Source organism: Cryptomeria japonica, chromosome 5 (assembly GCF_030272615.1).
Source record: "Cryptomeria japonica chromosome 5, Sugi_1.0, whole genome shotgun sequence".
Lineage (NCBI taxonomy): Eukaryota > Viridiplantae > Streptophyta > Pinopsida > Cupressales > Cupressaceae > Cryptomeria > Cryptomeria japonica.
Window position 1 is genome coordinate 860,088,992 of NC_081409.1, and position 19,569 is coordinate 860,108,560.

The 19,569-nt window shown below is 34.2% G+C and overlaps 1 long non-coding RNA gene across 1 annotated transcript; it reads left to right on the plus strand.

Annotated features, from left to right (window-relative positions):
* Window positions 1-3,153: 3,153 nt before the first annotated feature.
* Window positions 3,154-4,122, plus strand: LOC131033823 (uncharacterized). Its single transcript, XR_009103684.2, has 2 exons — window positions 3,154-3,526; window positions 3,696-4,122. It is a non-coding gene; the product is annotated as an uncharacterized LOC131033823 (long non-coding RNA).
* Window positions 4,123-19,569: the final 15,447 nt, after the last annotated feature.

Consider the following 19,569-nt stretch of genomic DNA (forward strand, 5'->3'; position numbering starts at 1 on the left):
AAGATAGAGGGTAAAAATTAACTTACATTCCTACCATTTTTGCACAAGGTTCCTTTCTTCTTCAACATTTAGCTTGGATTTCTATTAAACTATGAAGACAAATTTCTAAAATTTTAGTTAGCACTTTATTAAGCATCTTTTGTTTAGGGAATTTTAAGTCTTCAAATTAAATCATGATAGGATTTTCATGGTACCTATTAGAGGTCCTTGCTCTCTCGCTTTGATATATGCTTTTCAAAACTAAGAATTAATTGAGAACTAGCTTTGATCTCTTCTAAGGTGACTTCCCCCCTTGCTCCTACCTCTCAAGGTTGTTACAAGGCTACAACTAGCCCTTTTTTTAATCTATCTTTTGCTGCAATATGGTGTAGATGGAATTAAAAATAAAAATTTCCTTATCTTCCTTTTCTTCAATCATTTCTTCAACTTTCACAACTTTTTTTGGTAGAGATAAATCATTTGATCTAATTTGGGGAGGCTCCCTACCTAAGGTGGAGAGGGAAGACTTGGAACATGTATGACCTTAGATGGTAGGTGGGAAGGGGAATGAGGCTTCACCAACCCAAAAGGAGGAAGGGCTAGCCTTTAAAGGGAGTCCAACTTTGTTTGAAAATCCTAAAAAAATCTTGACATTTCTTTCACATTTGAAGGTTTTAATTTGGAACTAACAAAAAATGGTCTCAAGATTTTCATAATTTATAAAAGCGAGAAGGAATTCAACTTCTACATATTTAATCCATATCAAAATACATACATATTATGTGATTTATTTTGGTGGGGATTTTGAAGGGTCATTAATGATGCATAATCAGGTAGACTATGAATTCCCCTTTCAAGATTTCTTCATCACCTTTCAAATATTTTCCTAAGGATACTTTGATTTGTTACATGATGGAAATGTTCCAATACTTCTTTGGTAAATTTTATAGTTGAATCCAAGTCGAGAGTTTATGGATGTGAAAGTTGTGGGATTAATGTCAAAAGTTTATGGAAGTGAAAACTTGTGGCATCAAATTTAGAGGCCATTTCATAATAAAAAATTGGAACAATCCACAAACCATAGATCCCTTTCTAAAATTATATTTCAATCCTCTTCATTAGGGAAATTTTCTATAAATAATCCCTTATGAAAATACTTTACTCAAATTGAATTTCCCTAAGGAAAGGGAATCTATTTTTCAATCTTTTCCCTAGGAAGCTATAGGCCCAAATTTTTTACCTATCATGGCTTTGTTTGGTAAGATAAAATGCATTTTCTCTAAAGATAAAGGAAGATTAATAGTGATCTCTTCATAATCTAGAGACATCTTACTATTGTCCATATTAGGAGGAGGGATCGACCTATCTCATCCATGCCCTACATTCCTCATTCTTCTATCCCTCCCTATGGTAGATTTGGGACCATTGGTTTTAGCCCTAAATTATACCTATTTCAGAATTTCCCTGACCACTTTCTATAAAATTTTGTGGGTCCTAGTGATATATTTGGAGCTTGAGGTGTTATTATGCCGAGAGGCATCTACAATGACATCAAAATGTCCATAAACAAAAATCCATTTTTGAAACAGTTTGACATGCAAATGACAGGTAAATGCATGAAATATGTCATGTTTCAACTTTTATGGAGGTGTTATTTTATTACTCCAAATAAAATATAACCCTCACCACTTGTCACCAGTTAGATTCATAACTTTTTGCATGCAAGACTTTAATGGATTTGTATTCTTGGTGTTTAGTATTCTAGAAGAACATTTATTTTACAGATGATTCTCTTCTATTATAAGATATCTCTCAGCATATTTAACATATTTTTTTTAATATAAGTATACTAGTGATTATTGAGAATAAGATAGCAAGAAGGGCTCCTACCTTTTTCATTCTGTTGTTTCCTAGAATAGAAATCTAGTCATAGGGATATCATAGTTTCATTGAATTTGTTTGGTTATTGTGGGAGTCGAGCTACATTCCCTTGCCAATCTTTCTATCAATGTCCCTCTACTTCTTTTCTTCACTTATGTGTTTGCTATTGTTCCACCATTACTTGTTAATCAAAACCATTTTTTCTATTTGTAGGTTGAATTTTACTCCATTCAAATTATTTATTTACATCTTTTTACTTTAATATAAAATTTTCATAATTTTTAATTTAATTTAGATGCAAGAAGTAAAATTAAAAAATGGTGAGAAGCTTAAAACATAATTTCAAGCCACCATTTGTAAGAGTCGATAGTGAGCTTTAATACATCAAGGTCACTTACAAAACGAAAGATAGCCTTCGACAAAAGAGTAAATCAAGAGTATAAATTGTTTGATATAGATACAATAATGATATAATGATCAATAATGTATCAACAATACTACTTACATAATGTACATGAATCATTTAAGCTAGATAGGTAGATATAACAAGACGAGATTGTGACAAGTGTTTAATTTTATTTGTATGAGATAACTAAAGATAAAATCATGTATATTAGAGATTTCTAAAAAGATACCTAAGACCTTATATAAATTTAACATGTGCACATGTGTGAGAAGATCTAACTAATATCTTGTTAGATAATGTGTCTTATTCACAAAGAAAATCGAATAGAAAATATCCTTATTCACACCAACACCTAAAAAGATATAACTACTCTACCGACCATTTCAAACTTTTCATAATTTAAAAAATTCTGTAGTACATGCTGTTTCTCTTAAAAAAAAATAAAGCAGCATTCAATGCATGAAATTATAACAAGGGTTTGACGCTTTATGAAAAGACGAAAGGAAAAATACAAATATTTCACGTACCGAGATTTTTTGTTGGTTATCCAAAATGCATAATAGAGAACGGGTTCGAATCCCTGTAAAGAATTAGGCAAATAGGTGTATATCCTGTGTTCGATCCCGGAAAAATATACAAAGCTCACTCAGATTTCAATGCGAGTTCAAATTACAGCGATCTTTTCTAGAAACTTCTTTAAAGTTTTATTCCATTTTTCGTTTTACCTGTGTATATTGGTCAGAGAATATTAATTTTGACCGTCCAGGTCTATGGCATTAGGTCCTATTCTACTAAATATTAAGGTAAGCTTTTCCCTTTACGTTTTTAAGTACTTTCAGCCTTATATGTCTCGGCGGAAGAATTTGCCCTGTTGCACCAAAATTTGCTGGAAAAAATGATAGGAGGTGAATAGTTAATAAACATTTTATGTTATTAGTTGAAGGGTGGAGAAGGATTCTACGCCGATTTGCAAAGTCCAGCAACATTTTAGTTCAGATTTTTTCTGGTAAGAAATAGATTCAAAATCGATTAAGCTTCAATTTGGTTTGACAGAGCTGCAAGTTCTGAGGAGAGAGCATATCAGAAAAAGACAGTTCACAGACATTTGACAAAAAAAAAGAGTTGAAATCAAGTAAGTGTTAATTGGTTTGGTCGAGATAGAAGGGATGAAGGGACAGCAAATCAGAGTCCACTGCATTTAGTCCGAATTTTTGGTTGAGATCATTAGGTTGTTAATGGTTAATGAAGCAGAATAAATCGGTGAGATAAAAGTTTGATTGAAACATTAAAAAATTGGAAAAGTAGTTCTGTGCAGTTGATACATTTTGTTTTTAGGGTTTTAGGATTTTGAAGTTGTTACTTACTCAGGTTGGGTTCATCTTCTGATAAAGTGTAATTAGCTAAAATTTTGACCCTGGGAATTCTTCAGGGTTTGCTTTCCCAGCTCGTGGGAGGATTAGCTCAGATCTGATTGAATCTCGATTGAGAAAGATTTTTGAGTAGGTTGCATCAGAAACGCCCCATCTCAAGCGATGGAATTCAAGAACAGATCTGCGAGGTTTGTGCTCTTATTTCCGTATTCACTTTTTGAAGTTGTTTAATTTGTAACATACAAACAGATGTTTGAAATGACCCTAAATTATCTTCTGTATCATTTTTTTATTGGAGAAAGAAGAGTTCAGTTACAAATAATACAGCTGTAACAACAGCAATGCAACAGAAAATAAAACAACTGCAACATAATTATATCTGCTGTAGCAGCAAACATAAAACAGCTGCAACATAATCATTTTTACAGGGAAATATTTGTTGGTTTAATATAGTAAATCCTTTATTTATTAGGGGTATTTTCATAATTGTTGTTTTATAGAAATGGCTCAACTTGTATGATTACACAATTGCTAGGGTGTTGCTATGTACAAGAGGTTGTGCAAAATTGATAGATGCCAAAACAAATCGATTCAATGATTTTTAAAATGATATGTGGCAATAATATTCAACAATTAGCGTAAGTTTCGTCAGTCTTGTTTGAAATTAAAATCGTGGAGATAGTGAAGGAATAAATATTGTTATATAGTTTGTTGGGTAAGGCATTTCGCTTCAAAAAACCACCACCTCCAAGTGATTCAATGATGTGAGTAACTTCAAAGACACGCCAAACAATTGTAAAATATAACTACTTTGTCTTTTATCATGTAGATGTTGTTACTATCTAATGCTGCTATGATGAACTTAATGCATTATATATTATATTTTCTTGATGGATGCCTATAACAAATTATGGGTTGCCTTTTATTCAACAATCCAACATGCAAAATTGAATGGTTTTTTGTTCAATTTGCTACACCCTTAATCCTAGAATATTCACAAGGTTTTGAGTAATCAGCTTGTGTCTACCTCGACTCCTACTTAAGTCATATTATCATTATTCTATTGCTATTTAGTTATTTCGGTCAGCGTGGGGCCTATCTAGTCATATCTAGGTGATATACTAGACATAAGGTATATATAGGAGGCATTGAATCTTATTTCATAATCAAATTGTGAATTGTGTTCTCATTGGTAATATTTGGAGGTTTGACCCCTTAAAGTGGCTTATTATTCTCAAATAATATATAGTATTTTCAACATATTTCATATTATCTTAATCTTTTATGCAAGATATTTCATAACAAGTGGTATCAAAGCATGATCTTGGCACCATGAATGCAAGATATTTTTTTCAATTTCGGAGGTCATTTTGGAATTCGCATATCTTTCAAATTTTAGTTTTTTTTAAAAAAAATTCAGAGGGTATTTAAGAACATATTGAAGCATATCCAATCCGTTTTTCAGAGGAATTGGAGTAGAATTGAGCAAATTGTTGTCAAATGAGGGTTTCTATCCAAATGATTTGTGAAGCATATAATCTCCTAGAAACGAGCGAATTTATTCCTAATTTTTAAAGGGTTTTTTAGGAGGTCATTGAAGAGTCTATAGTAAACTTTTAGAGAAATTGGTGCAAAAATAAGTGACTTATTGCAAAATTAAGGTTTTAAATTATTTTTCTCTTTAAAATGCAAATCTACTACTTGCTCAAGGATATTTTTCTAGGTAAGTGTTATTTTGGCCGTAGTAAGTTACACTAAATTTGTTAGATCATTTAGATTTCATTAAATGTGTGATTTATTACAAGATTACTTTTGTCCATCATGATGGGGCCATCAAGAAGAGACAAAACGAATGCCACCACTCTTGGGAAATCCCTTGACAAGGATGGTGTAGAATCTAAGGATATTATCCATAAGGAGGAGATAAAGAAGGTCTAGTTTGAAATTTCATCAATAAAGAAGGAGATGACTGAAGAAAATTTATCAATGAAGTAGGAGATGAATGAGGGAGTTTCATTAGCTTCAAGGAAGTTGAAAATGCTTATTGAAGGAAAGAAGTTTGAGGGAGAAGATTCACCTAATAAGGTGGAAGATAATGCTTTTATTGAACTTCAATTTTGGGGGACTTATTCATATTGCTAGAAGAACATCCTCTTTAATCATCATATCCTAGACAATTCATAAATTAATTGGATATGAGAAAGTTTGATGGTACAGATCCAACTAATTGGCTTTGCCAAATGGAATAGTTCTTTGATATTCACCATGTTCCCAGTGAAAAAAAAGGTAGCTATGGCATTCTAAGACTTGGAACCAAACCAATTTATTTGGCATTGTTGGTTATGTGATGAGAAGAGAAAGAAGGGTTGTGTGGTGACATGATCAATTTTCCAAGAGGAACTTGCTATCCATTATGAAGATAATTTTATGGATAGCCACTTCTACCAGCTAACAAAATTTAAGTAAACAAGTATGATCAAGGACTATCCTCATCAATTTCAATCGAGGACATAAATGTGGTGAAAATGAATAATTTTATATTGAATGTTTGAGTGATGAAGAAGAGGTGGAACCACTATTATATGGTGATAGGGAATCAGATGAGGAATCACATGGTTCACAACCCATAACTTATTGTCAACTACTCTCAGGTTTTAGTGCTCCACAAATTCTCAGGGTAGAGGGTTTCTTAAACAAGCAAAGAGCAACATTGTTGATTGACTTGGGTAGTACCTGTAATTTTATCAACAAAAAAATGGCTACATGTCTAAATTGTTTTATATATCCATCTCCAAAGTTTCAAGTCTTGATTGTAGATGGTGTTATTGTTAGTTGTTCTGGAAAGTGCCACATCATTAAACTATCCATGGTAGATTATCATTTGGATTGTCTAATGTATGCTATCTCCATGGGTGCATCAGATATTGTTTCATGTAGTATAGTGGCTTATTACATTGGGCACAATTGAGATGAACTTTCAAGAAATATTCATGAGATTTTAATCAAAAGGGAGGAAAATGGAGCTAAGAGGGATGTGTACAAATACCCACAAATGGTAAGCTCTCATCATATGCAAAAGTTGGTTAATTTAGGAGGGGACAAATGGCCAAATTATGTCACAATCAAATTTACGAGCAATCATAGATCATCTCTCATTGATTTTTAGAGAGATTCCTAAAGGTCTTCATCTTAGAGGGTTCATGATCATGACATACAAGTAGTGTCGAGAATCTAGACACCCAACATTAGGCCTTATAGGTACCCCTACATACCAAAAAGTGAGATTGAAAATATTGTTCAAGATATGCTAGAAACATGAATTATCAGGCACAACCAGAGTTCTTACTCCTCACTAGTAGTAATGGTGTGTAAGAAGGATGAAGCATGGTTCATGTGCCCAAACTATAGAGTACTCAACATGTACACCATCGAAGATAAGTTTCTTATTCTAGCCATTAGTGATTTATTAGATGAATTAAATGGAAATATGTTTTTCACAAAGTCAGATCTTAGATCGAGTTATCACTAGATGCTACCTATTCTTCATGCAGTAAAACAATGGAGGCCATATCTAATGCTAAGACACTTCAATGTTAAGACATCATGATATCCTAAAATATTTTTTGTTACAAACATTATCTTCTAAAAAGCATAAAAAATGGGTCACTAAGACGTTGGGGTATGACTTTGACATCGTATGCAAAAAAGGCAAGGAAAATATTATGGTAGATACATTATCTAGAAGGGTGGAATTGATGAAGCTTTATTATGTTCTATTTCAATGTTACAAGTAGATTGGGTAGTAGAAGCCAAAGCATAGTGAAAAATGATGTTGCTACAAGCAATCTCAGTCAATGATTACAAAGTGATTCAAGTAGTTGTGATAAGTTTTAATGGAGGGGAGATGCTTTGTGGTATAAAGAGTGGTCTTATACACATGCACTAATTCCACTCCCAAACAAAAGATTCTCATACAAATTTATGTCTCTAGTAGGTGGTCATTCAAGATCTTTTAAGATGTATCATTGAGTCAAGAAATATTCTTTTGGGAAGGACTAAAAGAGGATGTTAAATAATTTGTTCTTAAATGTTTGGTTTGTTAGAAAAATAAAGGGAAGACAATGTTGACCTTTTTCTATCAACTTAAGATCCATCTGAGAAATTTAGATTTGCATAACCTGCGTGTTATGCACATTACTTGTTGACGAATCTGCGGAAGGGGTCTTTTCTTCTATTCCGAGCTTTAAGTCTATTTTCAAGTTGACCAGCTGAGGCAGTCAAATCACTTAAGGCTACCGATTGGAGGGTTCCCTATCGTTGGTGGGTCGGTCTCTGTGTTCATTCTTATTGGATAGCGGTAAGGTTGTTTTGTTATCCTGTGAGGCAAAAGTTGTCAAAGAAAGGGTTGTGTGGGATAAGGCCAAGAGGGCCAAAAAGGGGTTCTCTTCTTATCTCGCAATTGAGTGCAAATTCAAAGCGATATTGTGCAGTGAAAGGAAATAAGCAAGAAGGGATTCTCTTGTTGTCCTGCGGTAGGTTAAGCGAAAAGGAAAAGGTCTTGCGAGATAAGATCAATAGGTCGTTTGCTTATCCCGCAACAGGTTAACAACAAAATGGATGGTCATGCGAGGTAATACAAAAGTATGGTGGTAGGGATTCCCCATTATCATGCGATTGGTTAAAAGTTCAAAGAGGCACCGTGCAGGAAAACAAAAGTAAGCAGGGATTGCCCCCCTTATCCTGCAAGGCAGCAAGGTAAAAAAGAATAGTCACGTGGGATAAGAAAATAACAAAGCAGATGGTTTCTTCTTGTCCCACGCTGAACAAAAGAATAGTCAAAGGGGCTTGTAGGATAAGAAGAAAGGGTAAGCGGATGACCTCCCCTCTATCTCGCACAAATCAAAGGCAACAAATGTGGCGGGCCTCGAGTGGCAAAGGCCTTTTAGGCCTAACTTTCCAAGTTGTAGGATGCGTTTTGGGTCTTGTCAAAGCACTTGGTCTCAACGAATTGTTGGAAGTGGTGGGCCCGCCCTTTTCCTCCAACGCAATCTCCATTGTTGATGATCACTTGAAATCCAATTCGACGGTGGCGACTTAATTCCACATTGAGCTTTTGATCGTGCTTATGTGGTGAGATCTCACACATCCATCTTCAAGCGAGATCTCTCAATCGACAATTGACATTCAAACTTGTGGAGGCTGTTAGAATTTAAATGCTCCCTGTATGGTGGTCGTTGACCCGATGGTCGAGGCAATTTTTGAACTTAGTCGACACCCCAAATCCAATTAGATTTCAATGCACCTACCAGATTTCAACACCATTACTCTAGATTGGACTATGTTGCTCATTCTCAGATGAAATCCATGCTCATTCATTGCGGATCAGAGACTTTTTCGCCTAGGAGTGTACTTGACCATGCTTATGTGTAGGGGTTGCTTCCTCAGCAAGGTAGTTTTGTTTCCTCTGAGACATTAGACACTCACATAGGATATTTTGTACGCTATCAGATCCTTCCTGTCGATTTGATCTTCTCCCTCTTGCATATTTTTGTAACCTAACCCTAGGAGGGTTAGGGTTTCTAATGGTAGTTCTTTTTTGAGTTATGCCTCATCTATAAAGGTGATTTTTGTATATTTTTTAGAGGATCTTCTCTCTTTTCTTTAGCAGAAAACTATGTTCTTTTGCACTTCATGTAAAGTTTGCCTTGCCTTCCATTAATAAAATTGCTTGCCTTACCTTGTTTCGGTTTGAACATATGTGTGTATTTCTCTTACCTCTTTGTTTGAATGCATCTCTTTCTTGTTTCCTTTGCATAATGACTGTGTTGATCCCTCTTTGAATGTCATTTGTGGACTAGTTTCAGTCCCCCTTGTCATTTTCTAGATTTCCAACCTTCACTTATGCAAATAGGGAGCTGATTTAGGTAGAAACTAGTGTATCTTTGGGTAGTTTTATTGATGTTTTGTGCAGTTGTAGGTAGGAAGATCATATATTCCATCTAGGTGCAATCCTTTTCCCCTATTTCAAGCAATCCCTCTTTCTCCCTTTTCCCTCTCAAAATCACTAGATTATGTCCTAATTGCACTCAAGATTGATAGGAAGCCACCTTTCTCCGGAGACTCAATCTCACTTTTGCAAGTCCCACACTTGGGAGGTTGTTTCCATGTTTCACAAGGTTGATCATCACAGGGTGTAGCTTTTGTGACAACATGAAGTGCTTTAAACATTTCAGTACATTACAATATATTATTATTATTCATAAATTACATTACATATATCAAAACTTGTTTATTACCAATGGAGTATATGCATCGATATGTAGTCAATACGTTGGTTTTGGAAGAACGCGATCTAAGGGATACTCTGCAAGGAGACATGTCCTCTTTGAAGGAATGTGGTTGGTCAAAGATTTTAAATATCTTTGACCTCCTCCAACATACTGCAAGGAAGGGAAGTAAGGAGAAGAGAATATGGGAATAGTAAGGTAGGAGAGGAAGTCTGATTGTTATCATCACTCATCAAAAAGCACAACCGATATTACTAACACACGAGAGGTAAGAAAAAGAGAATATGGGTAGAAAGGAGAAGAGATCTACGGTCCCTTTTGTATGGGAAACATTATGGTATGGGTATAAAGAGGGTTAGAAAATTCTTACAATGGTGTTTTACATTATTAATATAACTTAATTTTGGAGTACAATTAACACTACTAATACACATTAATATGGTTAATGCAATAATATAGTTAGTATATTACAATGTGATAATATAATAAGGTGATGCTAATATAATATGATACATAGTTAATACTAGTAATGTAATACAATATAATGATAATAAAATCTGATACAATATTGCTAAATAGTATCAATATAATACAATACTGAAATGGCATAATAAAATATAATTTTAACATAAAATAGTGACTAATAATACAATACAATATAATGTTCTTAGTGACACTATGAATATCAATCTGATAAATGGGCTCAACAAATACCAATTACTGTCATAATTTGTACATTGATGTATTCATCACTTGTATTATATACTAAATATATACACATTGGTGAAGGAGGGTGTGATCCTACATTTGCTAGTAAATTTTGGATATATTTATTCTCATGTCCGGGAACTCAATTGGGTCATAATGTTTCATACCATCCTCAATTGGATAGACAAATTGAGGTTGTTAATAAGTGTTTGGAAGATTATCTACATTATTTCACTTCAAATAAGTAATCTTATGGGTAGATTGATTACCACTAGTAGAATGGTGGTATAACGCTTCCTTCTATAGAACTCTTATAAAAGGTATCCTTTTATGACACTATATAGTTATCATCCTCCTTCCATCACATCATCATTACATATGTGTCACCAAGAGTTCAAGTTGTGGAGGACCACATGCTTCATCAATAACAAGTGCTTTCTAGACTCAAGGATAATTTGGTCATGACACAAAATCAAATGAAGCAACACGCAAACCAACATTGTAGTGAAAGAAGTTTTACAAATAGGGATAAGGTATTCTTAATATTTCAAGCTTATAAGCAAATATCACTGAAACAATATATAAAGAATAATATGTTGTCACCAAAATATTATGGCCCATACTAGATGATGCAATAGATAAGTAGTGTTGCCTAAAAGCTTGAGTTGTCACCAACAACCAAGATATATATATTCTTTCACGTTTCTTGTCTAAACAAAGTAATTAGGCGTAAAATACCTACACATATAATAGTAATAGAGCTCAATGAAAAAGGAAGAATCATATGAGAATTTCATAAGGACACTTTATATTATTTTATCAATAGAAAAGTTGTCATAAGGACACTTTATATTTGCTAGATTGAATGTGATGAAAAGTGGTCATAAGAACACTTCATATTATTTTATTAATAAAAAAATCTATTTCAAAATAGAAATAAAAATGCAAAAAATGTCTTTAAGGAAAAAGAAAAAAATAATTTTTTTGAAAAAAAGCAATGAAAAATAAATAAAATAATATATATATTTTTTTTCAAAAAAGTAGTGAAAAGATAAAAATGATTTTTCTTAAAATAACTCAAAAAGGTTATAAAAGGAGGGTGTGTCTTGAGAAGAAGGGTTAGGGTATGTGCATGATCATGGTGGGCCAAATAGGCCCTTAAGTGGCAATGAAAATTCAAAAAAACATAGTTAGGAAACTTGAGGTAAAAATTTGAATAAGTTATCAACATTATTTTAAAAATATGTATAAATAGAATATGTAGCAAATTGAATTTATTTTATAAGCTACTAGTTGTTTTCTGAAGAAAAAAAAATCTATTTGATGAAAATTTGAAATTTCAATGCAAGTACTAAAATTCTAGGAAAAAGATAAGAAGTAAGTGTATGTCTAACCACCCTAACCACAATAAAAACATAATATTTCTTTTATAAGATTTTAGATATAATTAGAAGACTCATGTCCGGATGTGACGCATATTGTTTTGTAATTTTTTTCAAGTAAATAATTAATTATGATTTTTTAATATTTTTTAAAATATAAAAAACTTGTATGTTTGACCATCTTAACTTGGTCAAAACTTTATAAAATTCATTTTTTTTTAATCCTATAGTATGCAAAGCATAGAATGCGACACATATTTCGGATTTAAAAAATGTGATATCATTTGAAAGTTATAAATGTTTTTCAATCAGCCTATCAATCAGGACTTTAGTTAGGGTTCAATTAGAAAATGAATAATAATTATTTATTAAGTCAAAATAAGGAAAGTTGAGAATGTCCTTAAAAACTCTTTTCATTTCATCAATTTCGGCTAAAAAACATTGTTAGTCAACAAGGCAAAGTCTGGAAAAGCAAGGAATCCAAAACCACATTTTTTGTGTTGACTTTCTAGGCTTGGCATGTCCTAGCCAAATCCCAGAGCAATCCCGAGTGAAAAATGGAGAGAAAAAATTATATCCGAAAAAATAGATATCCATTATTAACGGATATCTGTTTTCTGATGTCATGCTTTCCCAATTGGATATTTGCTCAAAATAGATATTTGTTTTGGAAACCAAATCGAATATATGTTTTAAAACATATATCTGTTATGAAAAAATTAGAAAAACAGATTTTAGTAAAATGACATTTTAGTAAAATGGGCATAACTTTTAAGTAACATATCAAAATTTTAATTTCTTACAAGCGTTGGAAAGGTGATCTAGATCTATGCTATGGAATAGGTAGCATTTCTATGTTTTGTATTAAAAATAATTATAATTAATTTAAATTCATCCTTCATTTTTGAAACATCAAAAGCTCACAAGTTTTTCATATGAATTGCCTCTTTCATTATCTTTTTGTAACAATCATCTAAAAGCACTTGAAACATTAATAAAAATAATTCATAGTAAAAAATTTAGGAATATTACCGAGTTTAAATAAATTTTGGTAAACAATGTTATCTCTCTTTGTTCTTTTCTCTGCCTCTCTCTCCTAAGACCTAAACCTATCACTCCACCTGTATGTTGTTCCCTCCCTCTCTTTTGTCCATATTTATACATCTCTCTTTAGACCTATCTCACTAACTCTCATTGAATCCCTCATTCCTTCTCTCTCTGAAGCTCTACAATTATATTTCTACCTCTTTGTCACTTCCTCCTCTATCTCACTCTCTCCCCCCTAAGATTTAGACTAGTCTCTCTACATCTACATCTCATCTCTAGCAAAAAATTTCAGAGGGGAGGAGGAGAGGGGCAAAGGAAGAGAGAATGTGTGTGTGTGTGTGTGTGTGTGTGAGAGAGAGAGAGAGAGAGAGAGAGAGAGAGAGAGAGAGAGAGAGAGAGAGAGAGAGAGAGAGAGAGAGAGAAATTAGAGAAAGGGTGATTGGGGTGAAGAGAGAATGAGAGGGAGAGTTGGGGATAATTAAGGGGTAGGAGGAGAGGGGAAAGTATCAATGAAGAGAGAAGAGAGATGTGGAGAGAGGTGAAGAGAAAGATAAAGAGTAATTATGGGGTGGAGGAGAGGGAAGTATCTATAAAGGCATAGGATAGAGAGAGAGAGAGAGAGAGAGAGAGAGAGAGAGAGAGAGAGAGAGAGAGAGAGAGAGAGAGATGTAATTAATGGATAAGAGGAGAGGAAGAGGGGTGAGTATCAATAAATGGAGAGAGGGAGAGACATGGAGAGAGGTGAAGAGAGAGATAGAGAGAGGATAATTAGGGGGAGGGGGAGGAGGGAGAGGGAAGTATCAGCAAAGAGATAGAGAGAGGGTAATTAGGGGGCTCTCTCCCCATATCTCCCCTCTCTTCTTTTGTTGATACTCCCCCCCTCTCTCTCCCTTTGTTGATAGTTCCCTCTCCCACCCCTCTCCCTCCCCCTAATTACCTTCTCTTTGGACCTCTCTCTTTGAACCTCTTTCCTCATCTCTCCCTCTTTCCCTTTGTTGATACTTTCCCCTCTACCCCTCTCCTCCTACCCCTAATTACCCCCAACTCTCTCTCTAATTATCTCTTCCCTAATTACCATATCTCTCTCACACCTATCTCCCACTTTAACTTTACCCCAACTCTCTCTCATTCTCTCTTCCCCCCAATTATCCTCTCTCTCTCACAACTCTCCCCCTCTCCCTTTGTTTATACTTCCCTCTCCCATTCTTTCCCTCTCCCCCCACTAACACATTTGAACACATTTTCTGACAGTTTTGTGTCGTAGGTTCGACGAAATGGCGGTGATTTTTTTGTCGCTAAAATTTCGTTAGAGCGTCCGACGTAGGATATTTTGTCGAACAACCGACGAACATTCCTTCAGGAACCAATTTCACCTCGCATAGAACCATGCAACAATTTTCATCGGAACTCCAACAGAAACCATGGTAATTTTTCGTCGCATGCACAACATTCCTATCAAAACCATGTTGTACGTGTAGCGAATTTTGACAACATCGATCGTCGGAATTCCAACACACTTCCACTATGCTTCGACGAGAATGCTATGCCTTTGACGAAAAAATTTCGTCGAAATTTTAGTCTCGTCGGGGAATTAAAGTTAATATTAAAAAAAAAATGTTAGTCAGTCAGTCTCTCTCTCTCTCTCGCCCTCTATCGCTATCTCTCCCTTTCTTTGCCTCTTTCTCTTAGGTGTCTCTATCCCATTGTATCCTCTCTCTCTCTCTCTCTCTCTCTCTCTCTCTCTCTCTCTCTCTCTCCCTCTCGTTGCCTCTTTCTTTCTCTTAGGTGTCTCTATCCCATTCTCCCTCCCACTCTTTGTCTTTCTGTCCTCTTCTCCTTGTCGGCCTCTATCTCTATCTCTCCCTTTCTTTACAAGGTTTATAGTTAGGTTTGAGGATTGATGGTTCACTACAAACTCTCTATATCCATAATATTTGCTTTACATATCAGTACAAACTTAAACTTAACTTTGGAAAATTTTACTTGGCTAAAAGATGGTTAAGATACTCTAATTTGGTTAAGGGTTATAGAAGGTTGTCGAAACTTAAACTTAACTTTGGAAAACGTCATTGCTGTCGAAACGTCAGTGCTATGAGGTTTTTATTATCAAATAGAGATAAGGGTTTTTGAGTATCAAGAGGTGATAGAAGATAGGGTGAAAGAAATTCCAAGAATACGGTAAAAAAACCCTTGGATTGAATCACTCACCAAGAAGTGATACTAATGAGAGGTTTTAGATTAGAGAGACACTGTTAAAGGAAGACTAGGAGCAACCGAGTTACTATTATGTAATTTTGGGTAATGTTTTAATTGCAAAATTATTAGTTCAATGATTGCAAGTATTGTGTAGAAGATGCTCTAAAATCTTGAAATGTAAAATTTTAGAATGTTTCAAGGAAGCCTTAGATATGAGGGGATATGTTTCTATCTTATTTAGGTCCTTAGCTTGACTAAGTTCAAAATATTCATATGTATTTGATAGTGACAAACGCTAATGATTGCATTGGCAAGATGCTACTATTCTAAAGAAAAAAGCAATCCACCTACAAAGCTTCAAGAAAATTAAAGAGAGGAAAGAAAACTTAAAAAATATATAGATTTATACCTTCCCAAATAGGTTGTATTGATCCATCTTAAAGCAAATATGAACATCAATGGATTCAGCCCCTGGTAACAAAATGAAATAGCAATGGTGAGTTATTTCCATCTAAACCATAGTCAAAGTCATCCATCAATGAGTCTTTGAAGGGTAAGCATACCTGAACTGTTCCTTGCCTAATCTGTAACCAACATTTATCAACAATTACGTACGTGTTAGCTTATGTGGTAGAAAGTAAAAAATTTAACCAAACAAAATACAAGAATATAAACTTAATTTAGTCAATAATTTAGGTAATTTAGTCAAATTACCTGGCTTGAAATATAGCCACACTGCTCACAGATACCTTGTTCTCACAATTATGTTGAAGACAAAATAATGAAGTTCTCAACCGATCTGATGATGTCAAGTATTGTTCTTAGTCTGAAAGATCGGGACTTGAAGCATCGAATGCCCCAAAGATAGGAAGACAAAAAATATGGATAGACTAAAAAGTCTATATTATGAAGCATTGGATGCCTCAATTAAGACACAAACACATCCAATGCTTCATAGTATAGACTTGTTAGTCTACTCATCTTTTCTTTTAAGGTTTGATGTTCATGGGAATCTATAACTCTATGTGTAAGAAGTCGATCTATAATTATGGATTGAATGATTATATAATGAAATTACATTGGTATGTAGAGTTAGTATATCTAACCCTATCTCAAAACAATCATGTTATCCTACCCATGGAAAAGTATCCAACAATATGACATCAAGAGGTTATAATAGCTCTTGAAAATTAAAGAGGAAATAAAACTTGAAAAATATATAGATTTATATCTTCCCACACAGGTTGTATTGATCCATCTTAAATCAAATATGAACATCAATGGATTCAACCCCTGGTAACAAAATGAAATAGCAATGGTGAGTTATTTCCATGTAAGCCATACTCAAAGTCAACCATCAATGAGTCTTTGAAGGGTAAGCATATCTAAATTGTTCCTCGCCTAATATATAACCAACATTTATCAACAATTACATGTTAGCTTATGTGGTAGAAAGTAAAAAAATTAACCAAACAAATTACAATAATATAAACTTAATTTAGTTAATAATTTAGATAATTTAGTCAAATTACCTGGCTTCAAATATAGCCACACTGCTCATAGATACCTTCTTCTGGCAACTTTGTTGAAGACAAAATATTGAAGTTCTCAATCGATCTGATGATGTCAAGTATTGCTCTTAGTCTGAAAGATCGGAACTTGAAGCATCGGATGCCCCAAAGAGAGAGAGAGAGAGAGAGAGAGAGAGAGAGAGAGAGAGAGAGAGAGAGAGAGAGAGAGAGAGAGAGAGAGAGGTTGATTCCCATGAATGTCAAACCTTAAAAGAAAAGATGAATAAAGTAACAATTTTATACTATGAAGAATTGGATGCCCTAAAGACACGAACACATCCAATGCTTCATAGTATAGACTCATTGGTGTACTCATCTTTTCTCTCATCTTTTCCTTTAAGGTTTGATGTTCATGGGAATCTGTAACTCTATTTTTAAGAAGTCGATCCAAGCAACTTGTGGTGTTGTTGTTCGTGTTGGATCTGTTGGACCTTGCAATTAAGATTCAATACACATTATTCAATAAGATTAATAGTGCAACATAATGAAATATTAAAAAGTGCTTTAACTTATTGAGCCCAACAAAAGATCTAGGTTGGAAAAGTAATTTTGTAGTTTGTGTTGTGTTTGGTTGCAGGTGTGGATCCACCTAACTGCAAAGAAGGTGTTGGAACGGGTTAGGAGAGAACCTAGTTGTGGTTGCCAAGAGACTAAGGTGAGAGGAGAAAGTGACTCCTAGGTGAGGCAGGGAAGTTGTGAGTTTGTGGTAGTAGGAGAGGTGGATGCCTAGATGAACACTTGAGTTGCAACCATTGGATACTCAATTGATGGGAGTAGTTGAGAGGATGCCTCAAACCCGTCAAAATACAGGTTGTATGGGTCAGTGAGCACCTTAAAGGAGAGTTTTGATAGTTGATCTCTTGATTCCCATGGTTTGAGAAAGAGTTGTTACATGTTATGAGTTACTACAAGAGAAGGAATGAGATCCTAGCTGGACAGTCCTAGTTGACTAGCCAAGATGGTGTTGATGATTGTCTTAGAGTTGAGGAGCATGGTTAAGAGTTTAAGAAGGTTGGTTATGAGTGGAAGAATGTATGTGAGTGGTTGGAAAAGGGCTTGAGAAGGCATGAGTGAGTTTGGGCTATTGAAGCCTAGTGAGTAGGTTGAGGAGTCAAAGAGGAAGTTTCACCTATTGAGTTGGTGAGAAAATAAACTAGCTAGGGATGGCAACAAATCTCAAAAGGACTTCAACCAACGCAAAGGTCACAAATAATATCTACACAGTTATGCAACAAGTTCAAAGACAATGAACAAGGAGATCATATCAGTGTGAAACAATATATGCACAATCCAAGATGCATTAGCTCAGACATATGATAGTAAGAAAAGGCCTCAAAGCCTCCATGGTCGCAGTCAAACCCAAAAGGATCAATCCAAGAGTTGATGCATTAATAGAGACAATGATGAGAGCATGAATCCTTTTCTCTTTTAGCAAGGAGCTCAGAAGATCCATTCATTTAGCAAGGAGAAGCTTAGAAAGGAGAAACTTGTTACTATTACTACTACAACTCTTTCTTTAATCCATCAAAGGACAAGGTCCTCTAAGGCCAAAGAATAACTAAGGAAGCACTTGAAGATATTCCAATGACCCATAAGAGATTAAGAAAAGGTTCCAAACAAATGATTATTGAATCTCCTAAAGAAGACAATAAGACCAACCACTCCAAAGGATACCAAAAAACGATACCACTAAGCAAAAAATCCTAGACCATTGATATAACAAATAATGAGGAATGAGTTCTTGAAAAGACTAATGTTTCAAAAGTTAATGTTAAGGAAGAGATAACCAAAGAAAGGGAACCTAGGGTAGAAGATCTCACACAAGATGATGTACAAGAAGAAGAGATAAGGGTGTCCATACTTGATTGAAGGATGAATGGTATATGAAGATTATACTCAACATTAGGATGAAGGATACATAATTGGTGAATGTTGGCCAATACATTTTCTATTTGATTCTATTTGATGCAATTTGTATCAAAGTTTCAAATTGATTACATGTTGAATTAAGCTTGATAATCAACAAGTTGATATGTAAATAAAAAATTGAAACAAAAATCAGAAATCTTAATCAAGGACCTTACCTATGGTGGTCTCCACTAACTAACTTCTTGTGTTGTTTTTCATGTTGGCTCTGTTGGACCCTGCAATTAAGATTCAATACATATTATTCAATAAGATTAACAATGGAGCGTAATGAAATATTGAAAAGTGTGTTACCTTATTGATCTTCTCTTTGTTTCAAGAATAGTTTAATATTCTCTACTTAACAAGGCCAACCACATGAAGGTGGAAGCTCATTTGGCCCCTTCCCCCCCACTAACATCACTCTAAATTTCCTGTTAACATATAACATTCATTCATTCTTTCATCCATTAATAAAATATAAGATTCATTCATTATCGCATAACATTCATTAACATGCAACATTCATTAACACATAACATTCATTAACATTCATTAACACATAACATTCGCTAACACATAAAATTCATTCATTAACACATAATATGATTACAATCATTTTTATTTTTATTTTTTTTGAAGCTATGTAAAGACTAAGTGGAGCATCATTTTCTTCATCATTTTTCCCCTCTTTAGTTGTTATGCCCTCTGCTCATGATCTTAATGTATGCCTAGTCCTGTACTCACGACGTGGACGCCTATGCAAAGGGGGGTTCGTTGCAATAACAAAGAAATGGGTTAAATTGATAAGTTTTTCTTATTATTATTACAAGTATT